A 10,547-nucleotide genomic window follows, 5' to 3' on the forward strand; every position below is an offset into this window, starting at 1 on the left:
TAGCTTGGACACTATGTAACCAGCACCTTCTGCCACATCCGCCGCATCCGTATTCCAGCAGACAGCCGTGGTGACTACTCCTTCCATGCCTGCCATCTTGGGACCGTCACTGCATCTACCTGCTACTCCCTGGTTTAATGGGACTCCAAAGACTGTCAAGGTCTCAACAATCAGCACACAACACATTTGAACTTTGTTCTCTGCAGTTCTGCTCAGACTGAGTAATAGTGTACTATATAATTTCCTTGCTTGCTGGAGAAGCTCTGGTTTAGGCCTCCCCCTTCTCTGGGGACATGGTGATCCAATGGAGTCCTCCCTATTCACTTTCTGACATCCAATCAGAGGGTCTTCGAAGGAGATGACTGTACGGATTCTGCTATACTTCACCTCATGCAAGGTGCTTCCACAGTCAGCCAATATGCATCTGAATTAGCGTGGAATAATAAAGCTCTGGTTGCAGCATTTTATGAAGGTTTATCAAGACATATCAAAGATTACCTGGCAGGTCGCGCCCTGCCCTCTGCATTGGATGATATAATTTTCCTGGCTATCAGAGTGGGAAAATATTTTTTAGACTCAGACGCAGCTGGAAATTTTATTAAACATTCTCTTGCTCAGATACTTTGGATTCCTCCTGCGACTCTTCAGAACTTTGGTCAATAGGCCCTTTGTTCCACAGAAACACATCTCTTATCAAACGGTTCCAGTCCAGCTTCAAGTTAGGGTTCTTCACATTGAAGAGATGTCCTGGAATTACCCTGGCTCAGACTACATTCTATGAAGGAGATATTTGCCACTCTGGTTATGTGGGTGCCCGAGTAAGATTCCATTCTGTAAGACTCTGTACTTTGTGTTCTACATTCTCCTACCATCGACTTTACCAAACTGCTCGCTGGGGATCTTCCTGTTTCCAGCATTGCCTCCCTGCACTGAATCACAACTTGGAATGAACCAGAACAGATCAACCAGGTCCTCGCCAGTTTCTCCGAACCTACGCTAATTGCTCATCAGGATAAATAGTCTGAGTTGGTACCTTAGGCTGAGACTATTCACAACAACCAAGTCTCTGAGTCATCAGGTAAATCTCCACTTGAGATGGTCTATTATTTTTCTGATCACGGCAGAGCTTCAGAAATCTGCTTCTAGGAAAGTTTGTAATAATCCTCATGACATCTAGATGGAGGCCCACAAGAATTTGGAGCTTCCTGCTGCTAAGGCCAAAAGGGATGCTAATAAGCACTGACGCCCATGCCCCAAAATTGTTCCTGGAGATAAATTCTAGCTATCCATGAATAATATTCTGAAAATGTATCCGTTGACTCCTAGCTGTGTTTCTGACTTTCATACATGTTCTACGCAACAGCACATTCGCCGCCAATCGGTGTGAATTAAGGATGAAGAACGAGGAGACTCCGCACGCCAGTTTAGCCAGTACCAAACAGATTGTGGCTTAGTGGATCCACTTCTCTGGTGAGACAGGTAATCAGTATCCTTTCACATTTTCACACACACTTGAAAAAAAGCATAAATGATTTCTGATCATCAAACAAATCTCTAATATAAGTTGGGGGGAAGGGCAACAACAATACTTTATAATTACTTTGAAGAGTTATTCACAAGTAGATGTTTTTCAGAGTGCAGACATTCAGTCTCTGATCCGGTTTGTGGAGGTTTATGAGGACAGCATGAGAGACCCTTGGTTTTCTCTCACTGTTTGAGGCTATGATGATATTGGGATGGGTCAATGGCATCTAATGGAGCCCGTTGACTAAGCACTTCAGACTATGCTATTCTTGCCTTAGAAAGGGTATGGAAAACTGATGAAACGGAGGAAGGTAACGTTAACCAAGTCTACTAAAACTAAGAACGTTGGCTGCATTTTTTCCCCTGTTAAAATATTTATGTGTAGGTCCATTTATTTTAGAAGGTTACATTTTACTGGACTAGACATATATAAGCTTTAAGGCATCATGCACACGGCCACAATTTATCTGCATTTTTGCAAATTCCCATTTCTATGGCCCCATACACACGACCGTGGCCACAGAGTGCAAACAGCCTTAAGCCCCATGCACACGAACTTATTTTTGTCCTCCCGTAAATACTGGCGTAAATATGGGTCCTTGGTCACACGTATTCGACCCATATTGCACCAGTATTTACGGACCCGTGCCCTATAAATACGGTCTGGTGTCACCCGTATTCCACCCTTATTTACGGGCACATTTTCGCTGCAAAATTACACTGCAGTAATCGGCAGCCCTTCTCTCTATCAGTGCAGGATAGAGAGAAGGGACAGCCCTTTCCGTAATAAAAGTAAAATAAATTCATACTTACCCGGCCGTTGTCTTGGTGACGCGTCCCTCACTTGACATCCAGCCCGACCTCCCTGGATGACGCGGCACTCCATGTGACTGCTGCAGCCTGTAATTGGCCTGTGATTGGCTGCAGTGGTCACATGGGCTGAAACGTCATCCCAGGAGGCCGGACTGGAGGAAGAAGCAGGGAGTTCTTGGTAAGTATGAACGTCTTTTTTTTTTTACAGGTTGATCTGTATTGTGATCGGTAGTTTCTGTCCAGGGTGCTGAAAGAGTTACTGCCGATCGTTTAACTTTTTCAGCACCCTGGACAGTGACTATTTACTGACGTCGCCTAGCAACGCTCCCGTAATTACGGGTGCACACACGTAGTCACCCGTAATTACGGGAGCCCCATAGACTTCTATGGGCCTGCCTGTGCCGTAATTATGGCCTGAAATAGGAGATGTTCTATATTTTTCAATGGCCCGGACACCTTCAGGCAAGCATACGGGGAGGTACCCGTGGCCAATAGAAGTCAATGGACCCGTAAAAACGTGCCGTAATTATGGCCCGTAATTACGGGCGTTTTTACGTTCGTGTGCATGGGGCCTTAGTGAGTGCAATTTCTTGATGCCATAGACCACATAAGCCCCAGGGCCATGATGTGACGAGTCACTCACCTTACCCTGGTGCAGAGCGCATACAAGAAATATATATATCATGAAACCTAACATTAACATTGCATTACTATAATATGTATTTTTGTATAATTGACTCTTTTTTTGTTCGCCATCAGTCATGTCTTTTGGGAAGGGTAACGTCCATTGTTTATGGAATTCATGTGTGGAATAATCATCTTCCCGGGCTTATTACCAGTCTCCAGAGATTATATTACCGGAATATATAAACTGCTCTGTGAAACACAACAAATCACATTACGTGTCAGGTTTTAGAATGACCGTCATGTATGTTATCATCCAGACAAAACCTCAGACCAATGTGCTGGAGAACTGACAAAGTGAAGAAATGATCAGAGTATTTCGTCACATTTCAGATGAATAAATAGAGACACAAATAAAACATCAGGTGGCATCTACCAGAGATGTGATAGAGGATTTCTCTTCTGGCTTTAGGCTATGTTCACACGGAGTATTTTGGGGGAGGAATATCTGCCTCAAAGCTCCAAACGGAATTTTGAGGCAGATATTCCTCCCCCAAAATACTCCGTGTGAATAGCAATGATCGCGCCGTTTTTCGCCCGCGGCCATTGAGCGCCGCGGGCAGAAAACACGCTTTCTCCTGCCTCCCATTGAAGTCAATGGGAGGTCGGAGGCGGAAGCGCCCGAAGATAGGGCATGTCGCTTCTTTTCCCCGCGAGGCAGTTTTACTGCTCGCGGGAAAAAGACGCCGACGCCTCCCATTGAAATCAATGGGAGGCGTTCTCGGGCCGTTTATGCCGAGTTTTGCGACGCGGTTTCCGCGTCAAAAAACTCGGCAAAAGACCCCGTGTGAACATAGCCTTACTCTTCTACCCGCATCAAGATTCATTACTACTGTGGACGGAATGAAAATGGAAAACCTAAATGAGGTTCGTGCAAAATAATTGTATGTACTGGATATATATATATATATATATATATATATATATATATAGTGCCACGCCCGGCACCTGGCTGCTCCAATGTGGGGGCTCTGTCCTTTTGTGTGTGTACTTTTTGCCTTTCGTCATGATGTGATGATCACACTTGGTCTCCGCTTATGGTAGAATATTGAGTTTAGCCTTTTTCTTCAGGATACGGCTACAGTATAGGTTCTCCTATCTCCAGAATTCTTCTTCAGTTTATTTAATTAATGTAGGAGCCTCTGTGACTTTGTCTCTGCTATTCTGTCTGTGACCTTGCACCAGGTCGTCTCCTGTCTATGCTTTAATTTGCTGCTCTGTGTCCTATATTACAACTGCTGGTTACTGAATACTCATATTCATCTGGTGCCATCTATAGCAGCAAGTGCTCCCCACGACCTTAAGGCCAGGGTCACACACACAGTTTTAATGCAGTTTTAATAAATTTTTTTTGAGCCAAACACAGAAGTGGACACAAAAGAAAGGAGGTGCATCAGTCTTTATTTTATTTTTTACCCTTCCTTCCTTTTGGATTTACTTCTGGTTTTGGCTTAAAAAAACGAAGACAAAAACTGCCAAAAAAACTGCATCAAAATGGTGTGTGTGATCCTGGTCTAAGGCTGGAATCACACATGCAGTTTTCAGTGCAGATTTATTTCAGTTGTTTTTTAGTCGAACACAGGAGTGGATATAAAATAAAGAATAAGTATCAGTCTTTTCTTTAAATTTTTCCTTCTTTTTGAATCCACTTCTGGCTTTGGCACAACATATTGCATCAAAACTGCCATGACAACTGCAGGTGTGATTACAGTCTAAGGTCAGAATCACACACAGTATTTGGTGCAGTTTTTGGCTCAGATCTTGTTTTTAGCCAAAGATAAAAGTGTATACAAAATGAAGGAAAGGTTTAAAGAAAAGACTGATGCATCTTCTTTCTCTGAGTCGACTCCTGTGTTTGACTAAAAAAAAAAACAGAGCCAAAAACTGCACCGAAAGCTGCATCAAAACTGTGTGTGTGATCCTGGCCCTATGCTAGAATCACACATGTCTTTTTGTTTTTTCTACCAAATCCAGGAGTGAATCCAGCAGGATATAAGTCCTTCCTTTATACTTTCCACTCCTCTTGAATCCACTTCTGGCTTTGGCTTAAAAAACTGCACCAAAAACTGCGCGTGTGATTCAGCCTGAATGGGTCATCCAGTGATTACATGTTACATTTCTTTATTATATCTCACAAAACATAACACATTTTTATTGCAATAATTTAAAAAAATTATAGATTTTTATACAGGGGGATTCAAAAAGGATGGAGCAAAAGTAAAGGCCTGGCTTGCAGGGCCAATTGGAGGAGGAAGAATTCGCTGACGGACTGGCGTTCAGCGATGAGGCAACCTTTCACTTCAGTGGGAAGGTTAATCTCTACAAAATTTGGGGCTCAGAAAAACCATGTGCCCTTATCAAGCACGAGGGACTCATCCAAAATGAACATGTTTTGTGCAATGAGCAGGCGCAAAGTCTACGGTCCCCTCTTTTTTGCCAAGGATACAGTCACTGGTCACATCTACTTGGACATGTTAAAGGAATGGCTCATGCCACAGATAGAGAAAGATCTGCTAAAAGTAGTCTATCAGCAGGATGGTGCACCTCCACATTTCCATTTGGATGTTCACCGATACCTGAATAAAACTTTACCGGAAAATTGGATCGGCCATGCTGGAAACAATAATTCACCAATGTTGCGCTGGCCTCCACGATCCCCAGATCTAACACCCTGCAACTTCTTTCTGTGGGGCCACATATCTTCCCCCCCAGCCACAGGATCTGAGAAAACGCATAACTGAAACAGTAGAGTCCACATCAGAGGATATGCTGGCACCTCTGGATAGAACTCGACTACCGCCTAGACATCTGCCGTGTCGCCATTGGAAATCACCTTGAACATTTGTAGTGTATAGACAAAACTTGGACAGATCGTGCGTCTTTTCATGTTAATAAATTTGTGTTACGTTCTCTCCGTTATGATACCGAGGCTATAATTTGACACCATCCTTTTTGACTCTCCTTGTATTAAACATATCATCTTTCTTATTTTTTATTCTTATTTCAGTCACAGGAAGTTCTAAGGAGAAACCAGACGACGGTTGTGGAATTTCTATTACTGGGATTTCATGATCTTGGCTATTTCCGTATTCCATTTTTTATTTTTATTGCTTTCCTCTATACAGCGACCGTGGCTGCAAATCTGTCAATATTTTCATTGATATCATCAAGTTCCAGCAGCAAATTGAAATCTCCCATGTACATTTTTCTTAGTCACCTCTCACTCTCGGATGTTTTGATCAGCACTAATGTTGCTCCTAATGCATTTCTGGTTATTTTGTTGGGTGAAATGCATATGCCGGGGCTGCTGGATGCCTAACACAGTTATATTTCTTTGGTGCCTCCACCATTTTGGAATGTTGTCTCCTTACTGTGATGTCTTATGACCGATATTTGGCCATTTGTAGACCATTGAGGTACACGTCTGTTATGAACGCTAAACTTCTCAATGGTCTTATTACCTACTCATGGATGGTGGGGTTTCTGCAGCCTCTTATTACCCACACACTTATCCTACAACTAGATTTTTGTGGGCCCAATGTCATTGACCATTTCTTTTGTGATGTTGCTCCTCTTCTAGAACTTTCTTGCTCTGACAAAACTTTGGCACAAATTGAAGTCTCCATTGTGGCTTTATTTGTTGGTCTTCTCCAGTTGGTATTTATCGTTATCACTTATATTCTTATTTTTCATTCCATTTATCATATGTCCTCAAAGGCTGGCAAGGAAAAGGCCTTCTCCACTTGTAGTTCACACATGGCTGTTGTTTTTACATATTATGGTACCCTCATCATATTGTACTTATCTCCTTCACGAGGTTATTCCTTCAGTTTGAATAAGATGTTATCATTAATTAACACTGTGGTGACCCCATTCTTCAATCCTATTATATACACTCTGAGGAACCAGGAGATCAGAACGGCCCTTAAAGGGGTTTTCCGGTCTTTCAAAATTAAGTGATGGTGGTTAAATGACAGTAATATTGGTCACTTACTAATGTACTGTCTGTAGCTGAAATGTCTCTGTAAGCCACTCTCACATGCAGTCACATGACCATGTTCCTGGTGTTTATCCCATGCTTGCGTGATCTTTTATACACTGAACACGTTGTTACTCTTCCCTCTACCCCCTCCCTTGTAATATGGGCTCTCACACTTCACATGCCTTTTTTCTCCACTGCTTCCTGCTCTTCCCTTCCCCTTCCTTTCCCTAGAGGGATCATGTTTCACATGCTGGGTCACAGACAGTACAGATCTGTTTATCAATAGCAAACAATGAGTACTGACAGTACTACCTTACACCTTGTAATAGGGGGGAATGCAGGCAGCTGTAAATATAGGCAATGTCTGTGAGAGTTAAGAGGAATCATGGAAATGATTGTCTTTTAGATAATAATCCCACCCATAAAAAGGCCTGTCAGCAGCAAAACATAGAAGCTATACAAGGCTGGGTAAGATAATATATATGAAAATTAACTATTTCTGTGCTATGGTGGCATCCCCTGGTGAGCGTTCAGACACACATACAGTAGGTACAATTCTGTGTTATTTTATAAGCTTAGAAAACCTCTAGATTGCTACATACAAAAACCTCAAGCATTGACCCTTACCGACATTTGACGCAACTGTACATCATAGGTTATTATTTATTTATTTATCAAAAAAATAAAGTAAACATGAATGGTATTTCCATGTCCGTGAAATTCCAATATTTTTTTTTTTAACCCACTGGATGAACATGGAAAAAAAAAATAATTAATTCTGTTTTTTGTTCACCTCAGCTCCCCCAAAAAAATTGAATAAAAAAAGTGTACAAAAAGTTGCATGTACCCCAAAAAGGTAGAAAAATAAACTTACAGCTTGCCCCGCAAGAAACGGGTGAATAAAGATGGACAGCAACAATGACATGTGGAAGCTCCCACTTGATACCTGTCTTTCCCTCAATTGTACTGTCCTTAGGCTGCAGCTTATAGAAGAATAGTGATAGAGGCATAGGAAGAGTAAGATGAACCTAAACTATCCCTGTAAATGTTGATGCACGCTAATAAATTACTACTTCATACAACCTCCACCATGATTGAATAGTCGCTAAGGCCCTACTGTTACTCCGTAATGTTCCAATTTCATACGCAGACATACAGAACTTTTTCTGTTGGATTCTGCAAGAAAGAACAATATTCTATATGAAGAAAAATAAGTTGTGGCATGGATCTCACGTATGTTCCTATGTCCTATGATCCAAGAATACAGCATAATAAGGTACCGAATGAAGGCATGTGGTGGAGAAGTGCACAAAGCCTGAAGCTAATTGGGAAAAGTCAGAAGGAATATAAAGAGAAAAGACATGGAAAGTCTAAAAACTTGCCCCAACCGTCTAAGTACTACCATAAAAAAAGAGTCCTGAACAGCATTGTCCTGACTATGGTTTCCATTCTGATAATATATTCATGTGACTTCAGCTGTCTTATCCCTCCTCACTCATTTCTACTATTGTCTATACTGATTGTATTGGGTTTCTAAGACTTTTGGTGTCTTTAGTTAAGATTTTATTTTTAGTACTAATATTAAGAATAATGACCTAGTCCCACAGCTCACGACAGACGTGTTACACTAGTTTTATGTGGACCTCTGTTTTATCACTGGGTCAGACATGTTGATATAAGAGATGTTCTGAAGATATGTTAGAAGCAACAGTGGTTGCAGTCGGTAGCGTAGACATTCTGCTTCCTTACAAATGATGGCATAACCTAGCTGCAAAAACATTGACACTATTCATTAGACTAAAAGTAGTAAAAATTTACTGGTTAAGTCACATTTACAGATATTTAAAAATCTAAACCCCATATAAAAGAAGGTAAGAGGACTCAAAGTAAAAGGCAAATCAATAATAAAACTGGATTATGCAATGGGAAGTTTATGATGGTAATAGAAATAGAGTACCATTTTTTCTTATGTGTAGAAAATAGATATGTTAAAAATAAATAAAAAATATTTTTTTAGAAAATTCGGAATGTTTTTGTAAGTCTATTATACAAATTATGAAACACGGATCATTTGTAATGCACAGAACATAAAGGTATACATGAATGATCAATATCTGTTATAAGTCAGGTTATTGAGAGTAATCTAATAATATAATAAATTCAATGGTTATGAAGAATTGAAAAACATGTTTAAAAATCGACAAAATACAATATATAAAACAATATATAACACAGTCAGATAATCATCTGCTATATCAGCTGCACAATAGTCATACACTTGTAAGAAGCCAATATGACGACTGTTTTCTTCTGGAAACGCTTCTCTGACTATCTGGACGGCACAAGCTGGTGTAGGTCTGTGGTTCTTAGCTCCTAGGTAACATACACCCACATAGTAAACATTTTGTTTGCTGCTCTTCTAAAATTTCTAAAAAATGTAAACATTAAAAAATAATAATTTAGTCTTTACTTCAATATAGATATTAAAAATTTAAATTGAAAATTCCTCAATTCTACAGGTATACGTTGAAAATGTTAGTGTTTTTTTTAAAACATCTATACATTTCGCTAATTGATAATTCATCCTCGTTCAGACGTGTGTTATGGATGACAGGGTGTCCTCTTATTACAATTTGTATGTATTGGCATATGCACATGCATTTCTCCGGTGACGGCAAAGCAATACATTTACCACATCGACACCCTGATTCCACATTACTTATTGATGGTGAAGGACTCGGTTCTTGTCCTGTTCTCAAAGGCTGGAGGGAAAATATATCATTTGGATCTTCAAAGACTGTGGACATTTCTTGAAGATCCTTATGTAAAACGGCTCTTGCTAAAAATAAAAAAAAAAAGAACTCAATAAAATCGAAAAAAATGTTTTTTAAAAATAAAGTAGAACTCTTTTGACTCTTTTTCTACCATTAACAGAATTTTATTTTATTAGCCCAATCGTTGTTACTGAAGAATAAAGAAAATTTTCTTGTTACACAATGAATTCAATATAAAAGTATTAGTACAAATAGAAAAATCCACACTCTGGGAGGAAAAATAACCATCCCATGGTCAGTAAGTTCCCTAAAGTCAGTAAAAAAGAGGTTTTATCAATAAAAACAGAACAACCTGAAGGAAAACTCTTCTGCCACCTAAAATGTTTTCCATGTGATGGACAATTGATCCCTGTCTCTAAAAATTGACACTATCAGGGAGTTCATCCAGCAGATTCCCGGTCATAGCACTGGCCAGTGCTAAGGAGTAAAGTAATGTCCATCTTGAGACGCAGGAAAAATTCCAAAATCTGATTGTAATGTGAACTTTGCCTCTGGAATGCTGGATTATCAACCACTCAATCCCCCTCCCCCATAGGTATAACAGAGGGACTGTGTTTTTTGGTGATAGCTGTGGTGATTGAGCCCCTGGCTGAAGCAAATAATTGAGGGAAGAAAGGTGGCTGGTCAGATGATGAGAGGAGGATATAATATGCAACCCCATAAGATGGTGGAATACATCAAACCAGAAATATGTGCTAAGAAGGAGCAAG

General features: G+C 40.3%; 1 pseudogene; it reads left to right on the forward strand.

Moving 5' to 3' along the window:
• Window positions 1-390: 390 nt before the first annotated feature.
• On the forward strand, window positions 391-6,981 carry LOC142750650 (olfactory receptor 11A1-like; annotated as a pseudogene).
• The last annotated feature ends 3,566 nt before the right edge of the window (window positions 6,982-10,547 follow it).

Source organism: Rhinoderma darwinii, chromosome 3 (assembly GCF_050947455.1).
Source record: "Rhinoderma darwinii isolate aRhiDar2 chromosome 3, aRhiDar2.hap1, whole genome shotgun sequence".
In the NCBI taxonomy this organism is placed as follows: Eukaryota; Metazoa; Chordata; class Amphibia; order Anura; family Rhinodermatidae; genus Rhinoderma; species Rhinoderma darwinii.